The sequence below is a fragment of the Heliangelus exortis genome, chromosome 12 (genome assembly GCF_036169615.1).
Source record: "Heliangelus exortis chromosome 12, bHelExo1.hap1, whole genome shotgun sequence".
Classification (NCBI taxonomy): domain Eukaryota; kingdom Metazoa; phylum Chordata; class Aves; order Apodiformes; family Trochilidae; genus Heliangelus; species Heliangelus exortis.
In genome coordinates this window covers 16,710,611-16,734,148 of record NC_092433.1, presented here as the reverse complement: position 1 = coordinate 16,734,148, position 23,538 = coordinate 16,710,611, and the positions used below count along the sequence as shown (strand labels likewise).

Here is a 23,538-nt window from a genome sequence, read left to right as displayed (position 1 = left end):
AATCAGCCCAGGGAGGATATGACAGGCACAGCAAAGACAAAGCACTGGACTTGGTGACCTCAGGCATCTCTTTCAGGACTCGGTTTCTGCAACTGAGTTACTAAAGAGCTGAAGTTGGCTGTTGCTCCTCTGTTAGATGCACCAATTCCTGTAACTGGGGCAGAAAAGCCCACATGCTTCCCAAGAAAGCAGAGCACCAAGTGTGCAGGCAGGAAGCAAAACCTTTGGAGAGGCTGAGAGCTTTTCAAATAACTTATTTTTCAAGTTTCAGAATGAAAAAGCAAAGTTTAGTATTTAATATTTTTAGTGGTCAAAAGGTACACGCAGCAGGACAGGTAAATCCTGAGTTGGCCTTTAAGCAAATAACCAAGCAGAACTTTTGGAAAGGAGCAAAAAATAGCTACCAAAAGTGGTCTGAGTAGCACCAACATTATTTAGATGTGGATCAAAGAATTTCTACAAGCCTGCTGAAAGCCTCACTGGAACCAGCTCGGGGAGGGGGATATAGTTAGGACAAGGTGATCAGTAACCCAAGGCAGACACTTTGCCATCCTGTCATTACAATAATCCTACTGAAACTATGAAAATCAGGGACAAGTGCTCATCTGAGCAATACTTGGGGAGATAACAGCAACACAAGTGACTGAGCAACAGCAATACAGGAACCTGTAAGTGAATCATTAACCAGCAATGATTTCTCCATTACTCACTGTGAATATAGAGTTACTGTGGGTAAGGTTTGCTTCTAAAAAAAGGGAACAGCCAACAACATGAGTACTAATACATTCATCAAAGCTCAACACAACGTGGGGAGGAAAGAGGAAGGGTACAGCTATCTTTATCTTTGTCCAAAAGAGTGGTTCATTGAGGAAAATTCTGGGAAGAAGCAGCAGCTCTGAGGAAAGCATCACAACCCCTTCTCCTTCCTAGGGGACTCAGGGTCATTTGGTTGTTGGGTTTGCATTCCACCAAGAAATTATTAACTAATTCTACAAAAGCTATACATCTGTCAGACTAGTGATACAGATCAATAACCAACAACCTGAATGTCAACAGCTTGACCTCTAGGCAATGTTTTCCATACCCCTTTATCCACATGCTACAGGAAATACACCTCGTCCATTTTATCCAAACATTTGAGGTCCAAAAACTACTGAAAATAAGCAACAGGAGAACTGAGCTGACATTCTCAGCCAATCTTTAGGCAAGATTAGCAAGCAATTAAAGCTGTTGTATGAGGAATTTTAAGTGCTCTATGACTTCATGCCAAGCAGCTAGGCAAGCACTGGAATTTATTTCTTACAATGGTGTTATATAGTACCAGAAGACAAATTTAAAGATTTTTGAAGCAATGATTCAAGCTATTACCAAAACATCTCCTTCATTTTAAATACCACGATATGATGAAAGAAATTCTACAGGAAAAAAAAAGGACACAAAAATCATTCTGACTGTTTCCTACCAAAAACAAAGTTAATGTGTTGCAACAAAACTGAGTGGGTTTAGCAATTTTTTCTTGTTTTGTTGGCAAAACGTAATTAATAGCTATGTTAATCACTGGTTTAGCACATTCTGGGAACTTTTTAAATTCTCATCCCCCAAGGCAAACAAGTATTTTGCCACCCATTGCCTACAACCAAGATCCACCAGGACAGGTAGCAGAGAATGCAGCTTTTGTCCCAAGAGTTGATCTCTTAGTCCCAGCTATACCTCTTCATTAAGCTACCAGAAATAAAAGACATAAAATCAGAGAAAGCCATGCATTCCATGACAGTAGGAGTTACAGCAAGTGGAGAAGCTTATTTTTGAGTACAACAGAAAATAAAATAGATTTTGTAAACTGTCACCCACAGCAACATTTACACAGCTTGCATGGGTTTGATAATATGGGTTGAAATTTATTATTTTCATAAACACATCAAGTGGAGCATAAAAAATGTCCCAATGAACAAAGCCAGTAAAAGAAGTTAAATAAGGCAACTGAGGCCCAAAGTGCAGTTCCAGACTGATCTGCTCTGTGTATAAAGAACGCTCTGGTTGGAGATTAGGGGTGAGAAATAAGAACTCATTAGCTCTTCTTCAGGGTTCATGATTCAAATCTGACAAAACACACACTTCAGTGTTTCCAAGCTTAAAGAAAATTCCAGCAGGGTCATGGAAGATGCTATTTATAGCTGGCTTAATCTCCGTGCACTCAAACACGCTTTTGTACATACACATATTTTGTTAGCACTTAAAGAAAAAAAAAATAATAATCTCTGTTACTAAAAACTTAATCATCCAAACGTTCTGAAAATGCAAATAAGTTTTTCTTCTTAATATTAGCTGCTCTTGACTGAACTGCACCAAAAAAAAAAAAAAAAAACCAAAACAGCCTCTAGTTTTTCCAGCCAAAGCTGTTACCGGAAAAAAACAGGTCCTGGAAAATATTCAGTGACAAAACTGAGAGAGAAGAATGTGGAAAGTTAAAAGCAATTAATTTCTTCAATAGGAAACAAACTCTTCCCACCACGAATGTACTTATCAGTACAGTTTAGACTGTTCTGAAAGCTGGAACATCCAGGCAGTGCAACACAAGAGAAGTGCCCGGTACTCAGGGCTGGAAGGAAAACCAAGAGCCTTGCAGCCCTGGTCTTTGAGATCATTCTGCAAACATAAGCATTGCTAAGCCTTCTGACAGAAAGAAAATACATTAGAAATCAGTGCTTCTCCTTGGTTCCTGACTGGCTGCTCACTGTAAAAATCACTTAGGTCTGGGGCTGTCAATAAGAGGGCAAAGCAAAGGAGTCCAACACCAGGACTGGGGAGAGGCAATGGGACAGCTCCAGTGCCACACAAAAATGATGCCTCACCAAGCTGTCCCACTGCTTGTACAGTGAGTGGGACAACACTGGAGAGCAGCAATCCCCATTTACCTGGAAAAGTGTGAGGAAATCCAAACAGACTGCCTGACTCTAGGGATAGTGGCCAGCAGGTCAACCCACAGGTGGAAAGTGCTACCAGTAGCAATCCTCATGGGGTCAATACTGGCATCAACATTGCTCAACATTTTCATTAGTGGTCCTTGGGAGATAAGCTTGACTAGACAAGGCTGCTAAGAGCCTTGTCCAACTTCAAACTTGGACACTGAGCCACAGGGTTGGAGCAGATCACCTTCAGGGATCCCTTCCAACCCAAATTATTTTTGGTCCAGACACACTGAGGTTTTCGTCTTTGTATTTTAAATTACTAATCATGTAATGAAAAGCATGAAAAAATACAAATCAGAAAGGTTTCAGCCATGGCAGATGGTTTCCAGATGGTTGCCCAGGCTCTGCATCACCCCTTGGAAAGCTCTACAAAAACATCTGTAGTTGCACTAAGACCATTTCAACTCCTTCAATAACTGCTCTGCACATGTAAAGCTTCACAGGCTCCACACAAGCCATTTACTCACAGGGTCTTTGTTATACTCCTTATTAATCTATACAGCTAAGGTTGTTGAACTACAGTAGTTTTCAGCCATTTAGAGAGGCTGAATGTTTCCACTAGCCAAAGTCTTTATTTAATAGAGTTCAATAAAGGTTTCAAGTAAGCGTTTAATAATGTTGACAACTACTAAAATTCAGTTAGCTGAGCCAACAAGAAACCACTGAACCCCTACATATGTTGTTCTCTTCTCCCCATCATGCACACCCAGTGCAGATGCCATGTGAAGGCAGCAATTTCCCTGCTTCAAACACTACCAGATCAAATCAGACTGCAGGAGAAGGGGGGGCAGCTGAACCCCTTTATTCTCCCAAAATAACATCCTGGTGAGTCAGCCCTCAGCATTTTCCCTGCTCAAATCCAACACATGCACAGAGGCAGGTTGTTTAGCTTACTGCTATTCTGCAACAATACCAGTGCCCTAATAAATTTTATTACCTTTAAGTAAGTTTTGGAAAAGATTACACACTGGAGGAGCATCGTTACCAAACGTTACTGCCAGTGACAACTCTCCATCATTGCCACGCTGCATTTAAGGCTTTGAGTTAATAGCACTGAACACAGAAGTATTTTACCAATGTACATGCATTGGAAAAAATGAAGCAGAATCAGTCAGGATCTCTCCTTGTTAGTTTTCTCTAAGTGATAAAAATCTTCTAGCAGTCATACTTCATAACCAGCCGTCATTTCTCTTAAGGTACGCCTCAAGGAAACTTGATGTACATCCAAACTTCTGCAAGCTTGCTGCTTTCTCTTGGATGAGTCTTTCATTTTTCCCTAAGAGTGCAAATCATGTTCTGGAAAGGAGACAGCATGCCAGGGATACTTAAAATAGAAAGGCCTGTAGCTGGTGATACTGCAAATATAAATACAGCTATTGGTATAGCAGTGGGAGTAACAGCAGTGACGTGGACCCAGAGCAGCTCAGCGGGTCCAACTCCACTGGGAAGCTGCCAACAGCTCCCTAAAACCCAAGCAGAAGAAAGGGAACAGATACCTAAATCTGGATGGACATCATGCAAATGAAAGGAGTTGTGGCAAATTCACAGCACTATTTTAAGTCTTGGGCTCCAGAGTTACTCTATTTAAGTGTTTCAGTGCAGGAAGGGAGACAAGAGAGCTACAGAAGTACTTGAGCAAGGTGCCTGGGAGAGAGTGAGCTGATTGCAAAACTTTGTAATTTTGACCTTCCTGTTAAAAAGAAAAAAAAAAAAAAAAAAAGCCTTTGCAGTTGGCAGCTGAGGCACTTTGCTTAACTGCCACTCCTGTATTACCCAGGAAAAGCAGAGCTATGGCTTTCTGTAACAGCAGCCTTTAGAGAGGGATACAAACACCAAACCAAGAATTTCAGTGAAAAAAGCTGGACTGAGAAAGGCTTAGCCAAAGGAGCAACCCCCTACGAACCTTAAAGCCTGCTTAAAAATATTAGATGTCAAAGTTATCAAAGCACACCACCAGCCAGAACTGTGTCCAAGTCTGATATAATAATGTCATGTTTATTTTTGTCCCTGACTCCAGACTAGGTGCTCCAGCTATATCTGTGCTTCGTGTAGCATTTTAAAGGAAACACACACACTGACTGAGAGTAGAGGGTATATCAGATTAACTGTTGCAGAGAGCAGCTTTGGTCCATCACCAAATTAATAAGCAATTTGACATCAACAGAGAGACTAAAGAATATACAGAAAAGTACTTTTCCAAACATTTAAAGATAATTGTTTCTATTGCACTTAAAAAAAAAAATTCATAGAAGTCAGAATAATTTTGCTTGATAAACTAAATATAAAATAAATTTCAAAAACTTTATCCAAGGGCTGATTAAGTGTTTAGACATGCAATGACCCAGCCAGAAGTCAGAGCCACTTGAGCATCCTGTGCATCTGGCAGTGTCATTCAAATCTCTGGGTACTGCAACACAAACATCTTCAGATCAAGGCTTCCCAAAGTTGTTTCTTCTTCCAGAAGTTTTCTTCTCTGAAGAAAACACTCATGATCCTCTCTGTTACTGCTGAGCACAACACACAGCGTGCCCGGGGCAGAGGGGAGACATCAGTGTCCCACCACTCACCTCTTTTTTGAGTTGGATTTCTGTTGAGTAGGATTCAAGCATGGATTCCTATCTAAAAAGCAGAGGCAAGACTGCAAGTTTTAGGACAGAGATAATAAAAAGCACCTAAAGGTTGGAAAATAAAGAATAACTTCAGTTTAGCTGCTTGATCTCTGCCTAGGGTGCTGTCACAAATTACCTGAACTGTCCTTCCTGCAATTAGCACACATCTCGACACAAAAGGACATTCACCCAAGGGTTCAGATTTCAGGCAGACATAAAAACTGAACTTCTTGCTGAAGATGGAAAAGATTGGTCCCAAAGGATGGCTACCCCCATGACAACCAACACCTTCCCAGTTTCAGGGACAATTCAAGTGTGGGTCCTGCATTCAGAGAGGGGCTCACACATTTTAGGGTAATGCCACCTTAGTCAGGCAAACCAGGAGGAGATCTGCTCATTATTTTATAACAAATACAAGTACCGTGTTACTGAAGCTCATTTCAATTAGACCAAAAACTGATCAAGAAATAAATTCTGTACAAATAATTTGTTTTATTTCTTTGTCTTACCACGAATTCAACAAGCTCACCACAAGGCCAAAATTACCAAATTCTAAATATTCTGAAAAGAAGCTTAGCTAATGGCTTGGGACATCTCGCACTCACAAAAAATAAGCTTTATTTTTGGTGAAATAACATTATATCTGCGAGATCTGAGAGAAGAGGTCTGCTCCTTCCAGGAGCAACTAGAAATTGGTGCAGGGGAGGTCCCATTGAACTTGTTTTCAAGTGCCAGAGATGCAGAAACCATCCCTTTTAGTTTGTGTTCACCCTGTCCTCAAATATAAGAGTGGGCACTTGGTCTGCAGGAGACAGTTTCATTCAACTTCCCATGAAATACCCCATGGAGGTGGTGGGGCCACAATTCAGCCCTTCCTGATCCAGTACCCCCTCAGATGCTCAACCTAAACCCAAGAACACTCTGTGCTTCTAGAAACCCTCAGGCATCCACACAGAAAAAGCCTTTTAAGCAAAGGTCTTGGGCCAGAACTCAACAGAGACTCAAAGCAGATGTCCCAGCCCACCCTTGGTTCATCTTAACAGCATCCAGCACAGCTCCTTCACCTTCCCTAAAAATATAAGAAACCAGGACAGATGACTGTGGGATGCATCCACAAAGTGCTTGCTGAGAGCAGCTGATGAACAAATCCATTTGCCCGAAACATCAGAAGTTATATTATTTTAATCACAAAAAGTGATGGGTTTTCAGCCACAATGATTCAAGAGTTTATAGGACTATTTCATTAGACCAACAGAAACACCTGGGGAGGAAATTAAGCTTTCAGCAGACAAATTCTTCATCAAGCTTCCAGCTGCTCAGACCCCCACACCAAGCTCTGAAATTCACCTGTTATGTTTTGGGATTTCTCACACAAGCTAGAAGCAGGGCAAGAAAAAGACATCCAGCATCAACTTGCTCACATGATTAAAGAAAATTACCAAACTATAAGAAAACACTTGCTTAATGGTTGCTCAAATCTGAAATACCATTAAGTGCACTGCTGTTCCAATAGTGTGTCAACAGATGGATCAGCATTAGCAACACAGGGATTTTCCACATGCCCTTGGTTGCATAAACCAAGAAAAACTCAGCTATTGTGGAACAACAGAGTTCTTATGAAGTAAGAACTGAAATATAAAACTATGAATTGATTCCTCTTACTGCATTTTGTGGGAGCCCAGTTCTTCAATGCAAAGCCAACTCTGCCTAAACGTGGTTAGTTTTGGGGAGAGGGGGGGAATGTGGAGACAGGAAATAATTAATATTTTATAAATGGAAAAGAGAAATCCTAACACATTCAAGCCATCACTTCCAATGCAGCTGACAAGTTTGCCTTTATTGTATGATGGGAACACACTAAATCAAGCCACCACATCCGAGTTCTTCCTATGCCATGACCACCAGTGTCATGCAGTAAAGCCTTCGTGAAAAATTCCACTTATCCCCACTACATGCCACAGAAGCAAACAGGCAGACATAAATCACAGCGAGATGGAATCTACAAAGCACTCACTATGGTTGGCTTGGAGCATGGATGTAAGGATGAACAGATACCCAAGCAGAGGATAAAAAGAAGAGGCAGTGAGGTCAGAACCACTCTTCATCCTTTCCTGAATCCAAAGCAAACTGCTATCTTGTCACAAGTATATGTTCTCCCATTATAAACTGCTCTCAGAAATGACCACTTTGCAAAAACCTAACAGGACAAAAAAAGCCACAGATACAGAATGTAGCAATACAGAAGGTGGCTCTCCTTTTCCTGCAACCTGGATCTGTAACTAATACCACCATTTGTTGTTTCTGTATTACTTACTTCCCCACCCTGCCTAAGTGAAGTAAATTCAGAGTTCTTGGGATCATCAACCTTGGATTTGTGCTGTACAAAACACTCCAAAGCACAGAGGTCTAAATGAAGAGTTAAGGTCAGCCTATTAGATGTGAAGCTGCAGAAATTTCCTTTTCTCTTCTATGGTACAGGGAGAGAACAGAGTAGAATGAAGACCTCACATCAAAAGAAAGGATGCAGTACAAGAGAGGCCTTCTGCTTTAGGAGAAAGGGTCATAGGAAAAGACAAAAAGAAACAGAGATGCACAGAAGTAGCTGCCAGGACAAAAGTCTGTGCAGGGAACACCCCCAAGGGATGGGGCAGAGGTGGAGTCTGCAGCATGAAGCTGGGAGCCAGGTATTCAGTACAGGTGAAGTAAGTGACAAGCAAAGACAGAGACAGGAAACAGTGTAGAGGGTAAGACTGAGTACCACCCTATTAAAGATGGAGGAAAACTTGTTTGGGTGGATGTGGAAAAAGACAGGTGAGGCAAGAGATGCACACTTTTGGGTAAAGAACAGCACCAGCTCTTTAACAAAACAAAAACCAACCACCAAAAAAAAAGCTACAGAAGAATTGAGAAAATAAGAACAAGCAACCCCAAAGGCTTTTGGTTCTGTTTGGTCTAAGGAAAGGTCAAAGCCACAAGTGTTGTGTAAGTGACAGCTTCAAGAAATGAGCTGCTCAGAGGTCACCCCCAGTGCATGGGTACATGCAGAACACTTTGTGGACATGGCCATGAGCAGACAGGACAGGACAGGACAGGACAGGACAGGACCTCCCAGTAACATGAAGGATGAGAGCAGACTGCTGTATGTGTTACTGCTCTCTGCTGCATCTCTCCAACCTCCCAGCTCCAGCAGGGACTATTGAGCTATTCCTGCCTGTCAAAGAATATCACTGCCAGTAGCTCAAGGCCATAAATATTGGCAGCTGCAACCAAACAAGCTCTGTCTGCACCAAGGGAAGGGTTGTTTATGTTCTGCAGTATTTTGGAATAAATTCTTTTTTTCAGGAGCTCACAGGAGAGCCTTGCTCGGTGACATTAACATCAGATGAAACAGCTACAGAACCTGGCAAGAGCAAGGGCTCTGGTTCCTGACTGCTGCTCATCTGCATCACTTAAGGGGAAGTTGCTCCCCTTTCTCTTTCCACATCTGCAAGGCAGGAATGATGATAAAGGCCTCTTCTATAAGGCACTTTTGGAATTAGAAAACACAGCCACTGTTGTCCAGGCACAAACAATGGTCCCTGTTCCAAAGAAAATGGAGAGAGGCCAAATACTTGGATGTGTAACCCAAGCAGAGCTGCACTGAGGGTGTGAAGGATGGCAGGAGGTACACGGCAGGCTCAGGAGATCTCCAGGAGTACCAGCCCTAAGGTGGTGGGGAGAAGCACACACACATCCTGACTTCTCTCTCCCTCCCAGAACAACAGTCCTTGTATGTTTCACAGCCCAAAGAACTGTGCTTAAATTCCAAATGAGGAAAAAATCATTATGAAAATGATCTGGGATGGTTTCTGTCAATTTATCTGTATGCTTGCTCCCAATGTGTTGCGTTTGCCTCTACAGTTCTTCCTTACATCTCTTCCCAGACACAAAACCAAAACTAGTTAAGTAACTGTACAGTAAACCCTTGATGATGCAGAGTTTCTAATGAGGGACTTCCCAAGAAAATAATACTCAGACTTTGAGTAATAATTATTCATACATGTTATAAATAAACACAGCTCCTAATACTTTTAATTAGACAGTTTCCACTAAGAAGTTTTGTTTCCCCTAAATATTTACACTGTAAAAAGAAAGCACACAACATTTCTCCCAGAGATGGAGGAGCTGAAGAGTGCCCTAAGTCAAAATACTGGAATTACTGGAGCCCTCTCTTATTAGAGCTTGCTTCTTTCAGACTGGTTAAAAAACTGATGAACATCAAAAGCACTGTACATATTTGAGCAAAATTAATTAAGTGGGTAAAGTTTTTGTCCATCTGTATTAAAATTGCATTTGAAAGTATTAAAGCAGCTGTTAAATTATTTGCTTCTGCAGTTCCAACAGAGAGTAACCCATACCCAGAGGCTTTTCTTTTGCTACATTCCCTTCAGCATACTGAGTACTTACCCACTCTGGGTAGGATTGTTCTGTCCCCTATACTGAAAACAGCTTATTTATCAGTCACAAAACTTAAAGCTTTTTCAACATCCCCCCTGCACATACCATGGCTCTTGTGCAAATCCTCTCATACATATACCAAGTCTCTACCTGCCACATAAGCTCTTTAATTATTTGTTTGCACTGCCACAGCACACAGGAGCAGTCAATATCAATCAGCACCTTGTACAAACAGCACTACACAAATAGCAAACATGACCACTCATGTCCTAAAGAACTTATTATATAGAAGATGGACAGCACAGTAACATGAAGGGAGACAAAAGCATGCCAGGAGGCAGCAGCAGTCCTTACACTGATGCCAGACAAAGGATTTTGTATTTTTTTTTATAATGGTAATAAAAATTACCAACCAATTCCTATCGTGGATACCTTCCTCTGTTTGAAGGAAGGAGAAATACTCAGGAAGAAGGAATATTTCTTCCATACTACAGCTAACAGTCAACTCATTTGGATGCAACAGACAGATGCTTTTCCTTGAAGCAGTGTTGTAGCTGGTTGTCTTCCCCCTCCTCCCTCCCCAGGTACTGCTCTGCAGAACCTTCCCCTCCATTTCCTAAGAACAAAGCTGATATCAAGTAATGCTACCACAGGAAATGGTGCAGCAGGAAACAATCAAGATCATCTCAACCTGCCCATTTGCCCCCTGCACTGGTAAACTGAAGATCTTGAGGGAAAGGATGGAGACAGATGGAAAAAATGAGCTACCAAGACTGCTTCTATTCTGAGCATCTCAAAGAACAACCCAAAGAAACTTAAGAGATGGGAGAGAAAAAGCCTACAAGAGACAAGAAAAAAACAAGGCAAGCACATTAAGTGAGGCACCTGCTGTAAAAGCTTTGGGAGGTGACTCACCCAGCTCCCTGTTCCTCTCTCCAGCCAAGCTCCAAGCTGGAGCTCCAGTCAGAAGTGCTGCAAGTCAGGAAAAAAAAGGGTGGAGTTGACAGAACATTTCCTGAGCAATCACTGGAGCAATAAGCAGCCTGTTTGTCCACTCAGTGCAAATTACAGGCACATCAACGCTGCTTAGACACACAAAGCACAAGAAGATAGCCCTGAAAACTTCTCCATCAGCCCTACCATCCCAGAATGTCCCTAGGATAGCAAGCACCAGTGTCACCCATCAGTTCCTGAGTGCCACCAAGGCAGTCCTAAAGCAAACAACTGTCAGTCTCCTCTCAACCTAAACCACATCCCATTGAGAAGACTATTTTAAAGGGTTCATGAGGATGATGTTACTGAAACACTGCTCTGTCGGACAAGGTGGATGAGCACATAGCAAAAGCTTGGGGAAGGAGAAGGGAATGTGCTGTAACACAAGACAAATCTCCAGCAGGGACTTCCAAGGTGGGAAGATGAGAAGGTGAAAGAGATGCTTGATATTATGACAGCCAATTAACTACCACAGACAGAAACCCTTCCAGGATGGAAGTATGAGAAGCAAGGGGTGGGGAGCCTGCTGGAACTGCTGAGTCCTAGGGGATGGATGTGAAAAGATGAGGCAAGTTCTCACAGCCATAAAAATACATTAATATTTGACATATTTAATTTCAAGCAAAAAAAGAATGGACAAGAGACATTCTGAAGGCTGCATAAAACCCCCTTTTGTGCTGCATAAAACACCAAAGGGTCTCCCTAAGAGCTGTAGTCCCACTTGGTCTGTAAGAAGGACCAAAGACACATATATACAACAAAGATAGGGATGCAAACAGAGCAAGACAATTAAGCAGAACTCACCTTGATGCCTACTCCCAGCTGATTCCTGTTTCCTGCCCTAGAAACCCTCTGGACAAAGCTCCCACCAGGTCAGGCTGCCTTCCACATCCCTGCTGCCTCCTTCCCTGTGGGACAAAACTCCCAGTACCCCATTGCCTTCCCTCACGTATCCAGCCAATACCTTCATATCCTGTGCTATTCATCTTTCTCATCACCTTTTCATCCTCATAGCAGAGCTATTACCTGCAGGGCTCCTAATCACATTTAATTGGTGTATTCTACATGGAAGAGATCCATAATCTTCAAAGCATCCTCCAAACAACCTACAGTAGAGGAGATTTCCCCCTCTGCTCAAGGAATTTGGCAAGAACATAGCAGCAGACATTACACCAAGTGGCCTTTTTGTTTCCACTCCTTGAGTCACAATCCTGTGCAGCAAAGATTGATTTCACACCTACCTGGCATGAATGAGCTTTCCCAAATGTTTATGACATGCTACAGAAAAAAAAAAAAATAAATAAATAAAAGCAGCAAGGGGAAGGTCTGACTCACCAAGTATTTGCTAATCTATAACTGATCTTCAGAAGTTATTACATTTGTATCGTGTTTTAGAAATAAACATTGAGATTTCCAACACTTATCTCAGCCCTACAGCAGACACCACCGGATCCTTATGGGTTACCACAGCTGCTGGAAGGACAAAACCATCCACAATTGCCTTCTCCAGGAGACAGAAATCATCAGACCACTCAGAAATAAAAGAACAGGCATCCTTCGACAGAAAACATATTCATTGGTTGAAGGCTTTTTGCCCAAAACTCTATTGTTATCATTCTTACTTTCCTCTGACTTGGTGTCAATGGCAGCACAGGCTCAGTGGACTCCAAACCTACAAGAAGTTTCTTTTTAACCACCCAAAATTCTTCTCGGGTTTCGAGGAGGACCATGTTGTCTCTTCCCATCCTCAGAGGTATTTGGCACAAGAAGAGACAACGCCTATACCATAACTGAACAGATAAATGGTCTCCCTTGGCTGGCTGAATCACTCTTTTAAATTAAGCAGGAGCCTATGGAAAATCCCAAGCTTTCCTTCACCTCTCCCACTATTCCCACTCCCTGTTTCTGTCCTACAGAACTTCAAGGATCAGTTTTGCTCCCAGCAGAAGGACGGGACAGCTCCAGACTCCTTTGTCTGGCTACATTTGCTTCTCCCAACATCAATGTGTAAAAAAGCTTCAAGTGACAAACCTGGGCTAAAAAGGTTTTTTAGCAACTGTTAGATGAGGAAAGGGACTGTAAGAGCCAGACTTGGAGTGGTAGCTCCAAGTTCAGGGAATCCTGTAAAGACTCCAGCACAGATTATTACTCCCCCTCCCTCCTGTTTAAGAAACGTTTGCACCACAAATACTGATGCAGCTGAGTAAGAGAAATGCCACCTTTGGAAACAAAAATTAACTGCTGAAAAATCTGGATCTCAGTGACACCACTGGGGTGTGGAGGAGAGGACATGCCAAGAGGTTGGATCTGCTACAGATGGTGATGCCAAGCTGGTGAGTCCCATCTTAGGAAGATGAGAAGTGCCACTGTTCCCAAGGCAGGGAGAGCTCCATTCACTTAGCAGATGCTCCCTTCCCTCAGAGCTATCCCTTCCAGCTCTGCCAACCCCATTGCATCAATGCAAAAGCAGTAAACTTTACAGAATTACACCTCCTATAAAGGGTTCTTCCTCCTGAGCAAAGCAATGCACATTATTCCATATACTTTTATAGAAACTATTTTTAATCATCCAGAGATTTAGGGCCGGGTTGTCCCATGCCAAGAAACAATGCAATCTAACAATGTAGCCTGAAAAATGCACTAATATGCAGAAAGCCAAAACACAAATATTCATTTAAAATTACAGCCATTGAGAAGTTACTGGACATCAAAGCAGAAGAAAATTTTGCAGTGTTCACACCTGAAGCAGAACCAACCTATTCCACTGTCCTTCCAGATTCATGAGACTCAGAAATGACATGAGAGCAAATCAAATTACTTCCCCTAACCTCCCCTGAAATCAGGCTTTTTTTCATTTATTTTTTATTCTTCCCCCCCCCCCCCATATTTTCCCCCTTCTGGGATTTACTTTAGCAGGGCCAAAGTCTTTTAGCAAGTTCTCATTCTCTTTGTTCTCCAGGCCATATTTTTATTGTATGTGGACACTCCAGCTCGATAACAAAAGGATTTCAGCACTCAATTACCTTAAAAACTGTGTTCATTTCCAGTAGGTTGTTCCTATTGTATTTCTTTTATGTTGACCTTCAATGCCTACTAATATGCCAAGCCCAGGCCCTTTGTTTTCTTTAAATGAAGCAAATCTTCTGACAACATTGGCAACAGAAGCACTGCTTGAACAGAGAGCAACCAACAGTTACTCTTAGCAGTGTATTTATTGTAAGGAATGAGACAATCCCCATTACCTATGGTTAATGACCACAGTTTCACACCCTCTACAAGTCCTGCTGCTGACTGAATGAGGTACAGACAACCTTCAATTAACTCTTTCTTGTTTAATTTCTACTCTGTGTGCTAACTGGGGACCATACACTGCTTCCCTAACTCATGAGAGCACTTAGTTTCTTGTAAAGGGAAAACTCAGATAATTAAGCTTTCATTCAAACAAATTCTTGATTTTTCAGCTGCTCTCATGGCCTTACTGTCATTATGAAGGCATCTGCACCTTGTGCTCAGAAATTGCATCTTCCTCCTCCCCAGGTGAACTGCACTGGGTCACAGCTGCAGAAGAGCTGGATGACTAACAAATATTCATCCAACAGCTGAAAATAAGCAGATTGATTTGTTATTCCCATTCTTGCCAGCAAGTGCTGCTGTTTACCAAGGAAACGTAAGAACCAGGAGGGGAAGAATAAAAAAAAAAAAAAAAGATACTGCTGAATTTCATATTCTGTTTCTTTTCAAACCCTTCCATGCAGAATTCTGATTCATCACTTGAAACTCGGGGTGGCTTCAGAGAAGTGTGCTCATGGTAGCTTCTGAAAGCAGAAAGCTTGCAGATTATTTTCTGGGAAAAAAAAAAAAACAAAAAAACCCCAAACCGAACCTAAACATGCATATGATCTTTTGCAATGTTGATAAGCACATTGCAAATGCCCAAGGAGAAAATTTGTGTGGGGAGATAACTGTAGAAACTATTCTTAGTAACAGAGTTCTGTATCTGTTAAACTAACTCTGCTGGCACTCTGCTGAGAATTTATATTCAAGAACACGTGGTCCAAATGTTGTGAAAAAGATACTATTTAAAATTCTGCTTTATGTAACCTGAAACATCTCTGAGAGCTCAGGGAGGTATTTTCATTGTGTCCCGGGAAGGAGCAGAGCCTGGAGCAGCGGTCCCCAGATCAGGGCTCCAACACTGTGGTGTGGGGCATCAGAAACCTGCAAGTTAAAAGCACAGCAAAAAGGCAAAGCCAAGCCTGATCTCCCAGAGAAACAGGTTACACAGAGCCACATGCCCAAACGTGGCTGAAAACCAGGGCTTCAAACCTGGGTTTTTGCTGGCTAAAGCTCACTCAGTGCAGGGAAGTGATCTCTCTCTTAAGAGAAATATTTAAGCAAATCCTTAGTGCTCAGTGTACCATGGAGTTCCATTTCCTGCTCCCCCTCATGCAGGCAACTTAAGAGCCACAGACAAGCAGTAAAACTCTTTAAAAGGCTGCAGATTAAAACAAAGTGGTGCAAACCTCCTGTGTGGCAGTAGAGGAGATGGGAAACTTGGTCTGAAGACAGTATGAAGCACCAGAGCCCTAGTTTCATATTTTAATAGATAATTTTACTGATCAAACTTCAATACTTCTTTTAATTGCCTTATTTCAATCTGAAAACCAACTTTTAGCAGGGGGAAAGCTCATTACAGAATTTTTATTTTCTTTCTAGCAGCAGCAATGTTGGTTTTTTCACGGTCTTCAAATAGCATTTTATTTTTGGACACTATGAGAAGCTAGGCAGAGACTTGCTCTCTCTCCCCAGTACATCTTCACTGCCTCCTAAAGTTAGACCAAGCAGAAATTATGGCAAAGTATGCTCTTTCTAATGGAATTTCTTTAGGACTATGCCTCTGAGTACCAAACAGAACTGGACCCCTGGATGCACATATAAATATATCCTACAAATAAAGTGTTGTCAACTGGAATAAGATCATTCCCTTCTAAATCCATGGCTGAAATCTCAACAGGTTGAGAGCAGTCACTGCATTTGACATCACCTGAAGACCACTGGTTTGTAAGTGACCACATGAAAAAGTCATTATCCAACCTGGAAACAAGTGGGACCCTTCCTTGTAGAGCAGCTATAGAGAGGTCAAAGCATGAAACAAAACAAAAACCAAAACAAAATAATAGAAAAGCCTGCAATTTGCAGGGACTCCAACAAAACAGTTTTGTAGTCAAACAGCCAAAATCTGTATTAGCCTGTACCACTCACACCAGACTTACTCATAAACCCTTTCTCCTGGCTCCCATGGCCATATTCTGGTACCCATTTTGAAAGACACACACAGACACATCCTCTTTAATCACCATTTACTAAAAAGCTCTTTTTAAAAGCTGATGATAGAGACAGGCCCCTACAGTAGTCTCAAAGTATTTTTTCCTGCTAACCCATCCTCATGGCAACAGCCAGAAATACCCTTCAGTAACCCATACATGTCAACAAGCTCCAGTACAGCCCAGGATGTTTGGTATAGCAGTTATTTCACAAGCCTCTGGTGGGACTGTAAATCCTGGCAGTGTCAAATGCATTTCCTTTTATTACAAAACCCATTTTGAAGCCATCAGAAAGATGGCTCATTTGTAAACTACCACTTCTATATTTAGAGTATTACTTGCATTACACATTTATTTTTTTTCTTCCTGATGTTGCAGAAGAAAAGGCAGGAGTGCTAGTACAGGCAACCCAGCAACTCCTCAAGTAATGGGAAAGGTTTTGAGTCCTTGGAAGAAGCAAACTGCTCCTCCAAACTTGAAGTAAAATCAGTCAAGGTGCTGGGGAGTGAGAAACCAAAGCTCCATCAAATCCCCAATCAGAAGAGGACCACTGACCTTCATAACTATCTGTTTCTTCCCTACTGGAAGTACAAATATTACCTACAAGGACTTTTAGAAGTACTGGACCAAGTTTTTTTAACATGAACACTGAAGTACATCACAACACCACTTTGTGAGTCAAATAAAACATGATACGTGGTTGATGAAGTACAGATCTCAGTGAATATGACTTAACTAATACAGTAGGAGAATAACCACATCTCCTGTACATGGAAAGATGAAGACAAGCTTGGCATGAGACACCTCTAAATACAACTAAAATCATGACTGGCAGGATAATGACTATACCCCAGCACACAGCTCTTATGGTCTCAGAGATTCTGACTTCTTTGAATGAGTTCTCTCAACTCAAGATGAGCTGTTTTCATCAGTTCTGTACTAACTGGTTGATTTATCTATTCTGGGTAAAAGATATATAAGCTTTTGATTTCTTGACTAAAACCTGCTCTGCAGCAAGAACTAATAATAAGGCCTACCCAAACAGCTTGGTACAAATAAACTGAGGGAGGGCTGCATTTATTATTTCCCACATCTTTGGATATACTTTTGGTTTCATTTTTGGGGTTTTTTTTTTTCTGGGGGGGGAGGCACTGTTCCAATATATTTTTTTTTTAAATTATGGCAGCAGAACACAGTGTGAAGCTGGGTGGCATGTAGCTGCCAACACATCAAGCATTTGCAGTGATTCAGTAGCTCAGGCTTTGCTGAGGTGTTCCTGGTTTTGAAATAACCAGAGAAAGAAGGAACCAGACATTCCAACTGCCAGAACTCAGCTGATTGGCACCCAAATTCCAGGCGTAAACCTCTAGGATTGCATTAGGTGTACTTACTACTAGTTCAACACTGGTAGCTATCTTGTCAAGCAATGGAAAGGTGGTTTGCATCTCAAAGTTGTATACATTAAATTGTAGAGGACCAAATAAACCAAGAGAACAGCCACTGGTTAGGGACAAATTTAGTATTTCAGCATTTGCATTCAATCATAACCAAAGTTCTCAGTGTGTATTTCTCCGAAAACATTACCATAATTTCATATTTTTTGAACCCTCTCTTTGTGTGCTTTTTCCTGTTAAACCTTTCTCCAGCTCTCCATATTACCCTTCCCCAGAGAAAGATCTTTGAGAAGTATTTATCTCTTAGAATGTATAATTTATCCTGCTATAGCTACTTCCAGTCAGCCTCCAACACGACAAATTTATTCATTCTCCATGGATTTTCCAGTAGTGAAAAAATATAGAAGTGAGACAGGATTCCTAAAGCAAGAATTTTCCTAGTAGCTCAGGAATTATGATACTTCATTTTTTCTAATAAAATCACACACAGCTCACAGAGATACCAAACACTCCCAATGACTTCATCCTTGTCTCAAACCCAAACAGCTTTTTCATGGAAAGACAGCCACAGCACAAGCAGGTATTCAGACTCTTGGCACACCTTACTGGAATCTCCTGCCTGAAAATCCAGGCACTAACATATGGAGGAGTCAGAGCAAGCACTTCTATTTTTATTATATAGAATTTTTGTTTCCCCCACATTACAAGGTGTATTTAATAACAGAAAACATGAATTAGCATCAAAAATTACAGAGCAGACCTTAAGCCTTCCCATCAGGGTGATGGCACCTTTTTGGCTACAGAATCCTCATTCAAATTGGATGTTGCAAAGTACAAATAATTCATGAAATTACATTTGAGCCTTTTCCCTTTGGAAAAAGGAGCTCCTGTAGCACTCTCAGACAGCCCTTATGTGAGGATAATCTGGAAGTCCAGGAAATAGGACTCCATGTTCCATTCTAAGACCAAAAGTACTGGTAAAGCAAATCTTTTTCAGTGTGGTTACAACAGGTTTTGCCATTCTCCACAGCCAGGACTTCCTTGGCATGTCATGTCTGAAGTGAGACCCTACATCTGTCCCAGTCTCTGGCACCACAAATCTCTGGGCCACAGTGAACCACAACCGAGCATCCAGGCAGACAGGGCTGGGATCCAGAACCACAACCTCTTGAAGCCTGACTTGAAATGCTACAAGTTGGTCACCAAAAATGCCACTTTTCTCCAACATCTACTCAACACTTTCTCCCATCCTCAAAGGTACCTCTGAGTTTACCTGCTCTGCCATCTTCTCCACCAAGTCAGTCTCAAGAACCCTTTCCCAGGCAGGACACCAACCCGGGTTTTGACAGCAGCGAGGCAGTGGGTGCACTGGGACTCGTTCCTATCACACTGACAGCTCTGCCTCATTGTTTCCCCCTGTAGCCATCTGCTTCTCATGTCTTATTCTCAGGCTGCAGATCTGCTGTGAAGCATCCCACCACCTTTTTTCATGCGCACACAGCACCTACCAGCAGCACGGGATGCTGGGTCCAGAGCAGGGATCCTAAGTGTTATTAGTGTATTATTAGTTAGTATAGACACAACGTGCAGAATAAAAGCTGTTCACAAAGGACTTTCTTGTTGGGAGGTCCCCAGACAGACTGCTGGAAAAATAACATCACATTTAATAATAATTTCCCTGACATGTGCCAACTTCAGAGGAGCCCTCTTGAACCTGTGCAGCTCTAAAGTACCTCGTATCAAAGTCCTAGATCTATATACAACACTGCCGAGAAGAAACAAGGTTTATATTCTGATTAATTGTTCAGGATGAAAATATGGGCTCTGACACAATGTAATAGCTATTTTGGCACAACTTTTGAGAAGCATGAGTAAGCAGCCTCTCCTAATTGATGTGCAGATTCTGGAGTGGGTAGGAACTGCATTATAGCTTCATGTTGTCTTCTGAAAGTTAACACAGATGTGAACCCCGTCAAACGAGTCCACAGTCCCCAGCAGTGGCTACACACTGGAAGAATTTAATCCTATTTTCAGCCACTAGCTACGTTCTCTGTCTGCCATGAAAAATGGATTTACAGAGGAGGACTTGGACTTTACAGCCGCAGCCGACGCGAGCGATTCCCGGTCTCGATGGTGGCAGAAGGACTGAAGCAGCCCATCCAAATACCTTGGCTTAACAAGTAACCATTCAGCAGCTGAGCAATGAGGGCAGCCACATGTCCTGTTAGACCACAGCCAATGTGTACTAAGACAGCTTAGCTTGGTCTACAGTCCCAGAGGTTGGTGTTAACCTGCGTTACATCATACGTGCCACGAGCCAGGACTTTGCACACAGATAGCTACTGCAGGATGGCTGAGAGCAGTAAATTATTACACAGAATTAACTATGCTTGAGCCTTAAGATGATTAGTTCAGTGAGCCAGTATGTTTGGGATTTGGTTCCTATAGAGTAAGCATAAAGCTTGAGAAGAGAGTCCTGGAAGATTACCAGACCACTGGCAGCACTGCTCATTCATTTAAGAGACTTAGTATGTTAAGAATCAGTCACATAAAGTCAGCAAACTGGACTCGTTAGTAAAGATGTCACTGAATGTAAGCAGAGTACTTGTCATGCTTTCTACTGGAACGCTGTTTAGAAAGCACAAAAATTCAGCTGCATGCAGAAAATCAACCTCACAGCAGCAACCACAGAACTCTCACACCACTTTTACCATGTTTTTCTAAGATCAGCAGTAAGATTTTATGTTCCATCTAACCCAGCATAAGTGCAAGCTGCTATGGGAAGGAGGAGTCTTGCCTTCCCACAGCCCTGCTTCCCAACCCATGGGTGGGTACAGTCTTGGAGCTGCGTGGCCAAAACCCAGCTCAGTTCTGTTCTGTAAGCAGACGGAAAACGGTTTGCTTTTGGGTTGGGTTTTTTTTGTTTTTTTTTTTTTGAGCCTGTGTGGTCCTTTCCCATTGAATCAGTGAGATAAACCACCCCTCCCCTGCAGCCATTTAGCAGCCAGCTCCTTCATGGGGTGCAGGACAGGGACTGAAAGCCCAGCTGGGTATGGCCATACTTTGCCCCAGCAGCCTGAAGCCAGAGGAGCAGCACAAAACCACACCCCATGTAGTGCACAGTCCTTCTGCTAGAGTTCAAACAGTGAACTTTTACCCGACATTACTGCCTTGGAATTAAAGTATTTAAGTGACTGATAAGAGGCTATTTTTTCCCTTTAAATCACTCAAATGATAGAAAAGACAAAGCCTGTGATTCCACATATCTGAGCTATAGCGGAGATGGCTGGGCGAATGCCGAGCCTCCTGCATCTTCACCTTTGAGCTCTACTGGAATAAACAATACCAAAAAATTGGCACAGGTAACATAAGAATACACATCACAGGGCAAAAGCATGATAGACAGCATTGCTCTGCAAACACCTTCATGTTCAAGTTCTGAATTGGCACTCTTATGTAGTTCCTGATCCCCAAACCAAAAAACATGTGCTTGTGCATGTGATGTGCAGCTGAAAAGGGGAAAGCTGCCCCTTAGCCCTGCAGTCACCCAAAACCTCTGGGAAGCAGAAACTCATGAAGTTTTCCAAGCTGTTGGAAGGCCTCTACCTTACATCCAAAGGCAAGTCAGCCCATATGAATTGGTGTGATGCCAGCAGTCCAGTCCTGGAAAGCCTGGGACTCACCAGCTAGCACATACTCCACACTTATGTGCAAGCTCGACAGTTTCTGGGGAAAATGAGACCTGCTTGGCCTTGCACAGCAGCTTTGCTCTTGTGAAGGGGAACAACATCATGGATTTTTGCTCCAATGCTGGGAGGAGTTAAAACAGACCTCTTGCCAGAAAAGCTGTGGACCACTTTTCTTTGTAATGGTAATGGCTGTGGTAGGATGTAAAATACAGGCACAGCAGTATGAAGAATGCTACCAGAGAATCACAAAGGCAAGGGATTCCTGAGGCAACTCTGCTGCTTGCAGGTATAGTTCTCCTTCTATATACATCCTTCTGTGTCCTTCTCCAACAATAAATTCAGCAGAATATGCTGGAGTTTGGGCTATGACTTTGGTTAAAACAAAGACAGGGATCTCAGCTGTCAGTCTCCATCCCCCAGTTAAACCTTCCATCTTTAGAGACTTTTCTCCCAGCCTCTTGGACTGCCTCACACCTTCTGGGAGCAGGACTGTCACAGCCATCCAACATCCAGCTTTCAGAAAAAGCTCTACAACAAACCTAAGTGCAATAAAAAAAATCAATGTGCAACAACAGAAATCCCAGCTCCACTAATAATTTTCAATTTAATTCAGAACATTCCTTAACCATGCAAATCCGGAGGCAGCACCTTCAAAATGCTTTTCATTAAGAACTCAGCATCTAGCACAGCTCCCTGTAAGTTGCATATAATCTAATTTCTGCACTGCCCTGCTTCAGTTTCTCATTACTGAATATCTTTCATGTTTTAATTCACATGACATTAGATTTGCAGCACTAAATGAGCACCTTCTGAACTCCAGAATAAAATGGAGGTTAATTACTAAACCAGATTTTTAAGTGAGAGTAAAACTCTATTAATGCCTAAAGCAATGCTAAACTTGACAACTTAATTGAAGTTAAGCATTGCAGAGTTAAACTGCCCTAACAGCTTTATTCAAGCAGCAGCTCACACAGAGACCCAAGATCCCACGTTTTATCCAGATCACAGGACAACTCCTGCTCCCAAATCTTGCATTTGCAGCAATAGACTCAAGTGGCATTTTGAGATGGCCTTACAAGCAGATGTCCAGACCTCCCCCTCCACCTGCTTCTCCTCATCTCCCTTGAACACATCCCTGAGCCTTAGAATAAACAAGGAGAGGCCAAGAGAAGCAATGGGGTAACAAGAGCTTTCACTGCAGGTACAGGTAAAGGCAAAAGCTGCAGTCAAAATCTGCCAACACCAAACGCTTTGCCAGGTATTAATTTTGTTGCCAAGGCACCTAAGAGCTAAATCTTACAGTGTCCTGGGAGATCAGATATTGCTGCATGTTCTTTACCATCCAAAGTCACCCATTTGCATGAGAAAAGCCCAAAAGAGCTACATAAATGCTGACACCATGCTCATCCACAGACATGAAGTAAGAAGGACCATTGACATAATTGGCATTCAGGTTTGCTTGGAGCTTCTGGATGCCAACAAGCACTCAAGACACTTCCCAAAAAAGTGCTACTCTGGGAAAGCACCCTTAACATTCTGCTTGTTACTCAATAGTTATTGGAAATGCAAAAGCAACAAAGCCTGGAGCAGTAAATACAGCTTATTTTCTATACTTCATCTTTTGCCAGTCAGCTCCAGTTACCCCAACGTGTCAGAGCTTGAGAGTAGAGAGAAATGAATGCAGCCTCAGAAAACACAAACTGCAGACTGTACAGTCAGCACATGTTCATTTCCACCTCTGATACCAAAACGAATCCAGTGAATCCTGTGGCATGGCACAGCACTGGACTCTTACTTGTAAAAAAATGTGAATTTTTTTACAACAGCTATACTTTAGGCACCTCTGAACTCAACTTTTCCAGCCACCCCAGTAAACCCTTGATATGCTAAAGAACATATTCTGTAATATCTCCTTTTTCTTGGTCCTTAAAGCTGCCAAAAGCAATCTGCAGACAAATGTAGTCCTTGATTACTGCACAACACCAGATGGACAAAGTAAGATCAGTCCTGACTGAAGCTTAGATACTCAATTCCATGTGATATTTACTTAATATAGCCTGGCAGGAGTGTACTGGGTGCTGTCCCAATGAACACAGCCAGTTGCAGGTTACAAAAAGGCACTT

At 42.2% G+C, this 23,538-nt stretch overlaps 1 protein-coding gene across 13 annotated transcripts in view; it reads right to left on the bottom strand.

Annotated features, from left to right (window-relative positions):
- Nucleotides 1-23,538, bottom strand: part of MITF (melanocyte inducing transcription factor) — a 102,331-nt gene that overhangs the window by 64,267 nt on the left and 14,526 nt on the right. For 3 of the 13 annotated variants that reach the window (XM_071756293.1, XM_071756294.1, XM_071756295.1), the window contains exon 2: nt 1,648-1,722. The exons of the other annotated variants lie outside the window; for them this stretch is intronic. The gene's annotated coding sequence lies outside the window, so the exon portion shown is untranslated. The remainder of the gene's footprint in view (nt 1-1,647; nt 1,723-23,538) is intronic. 13 annotated transcript variants of the gene reach the window in all.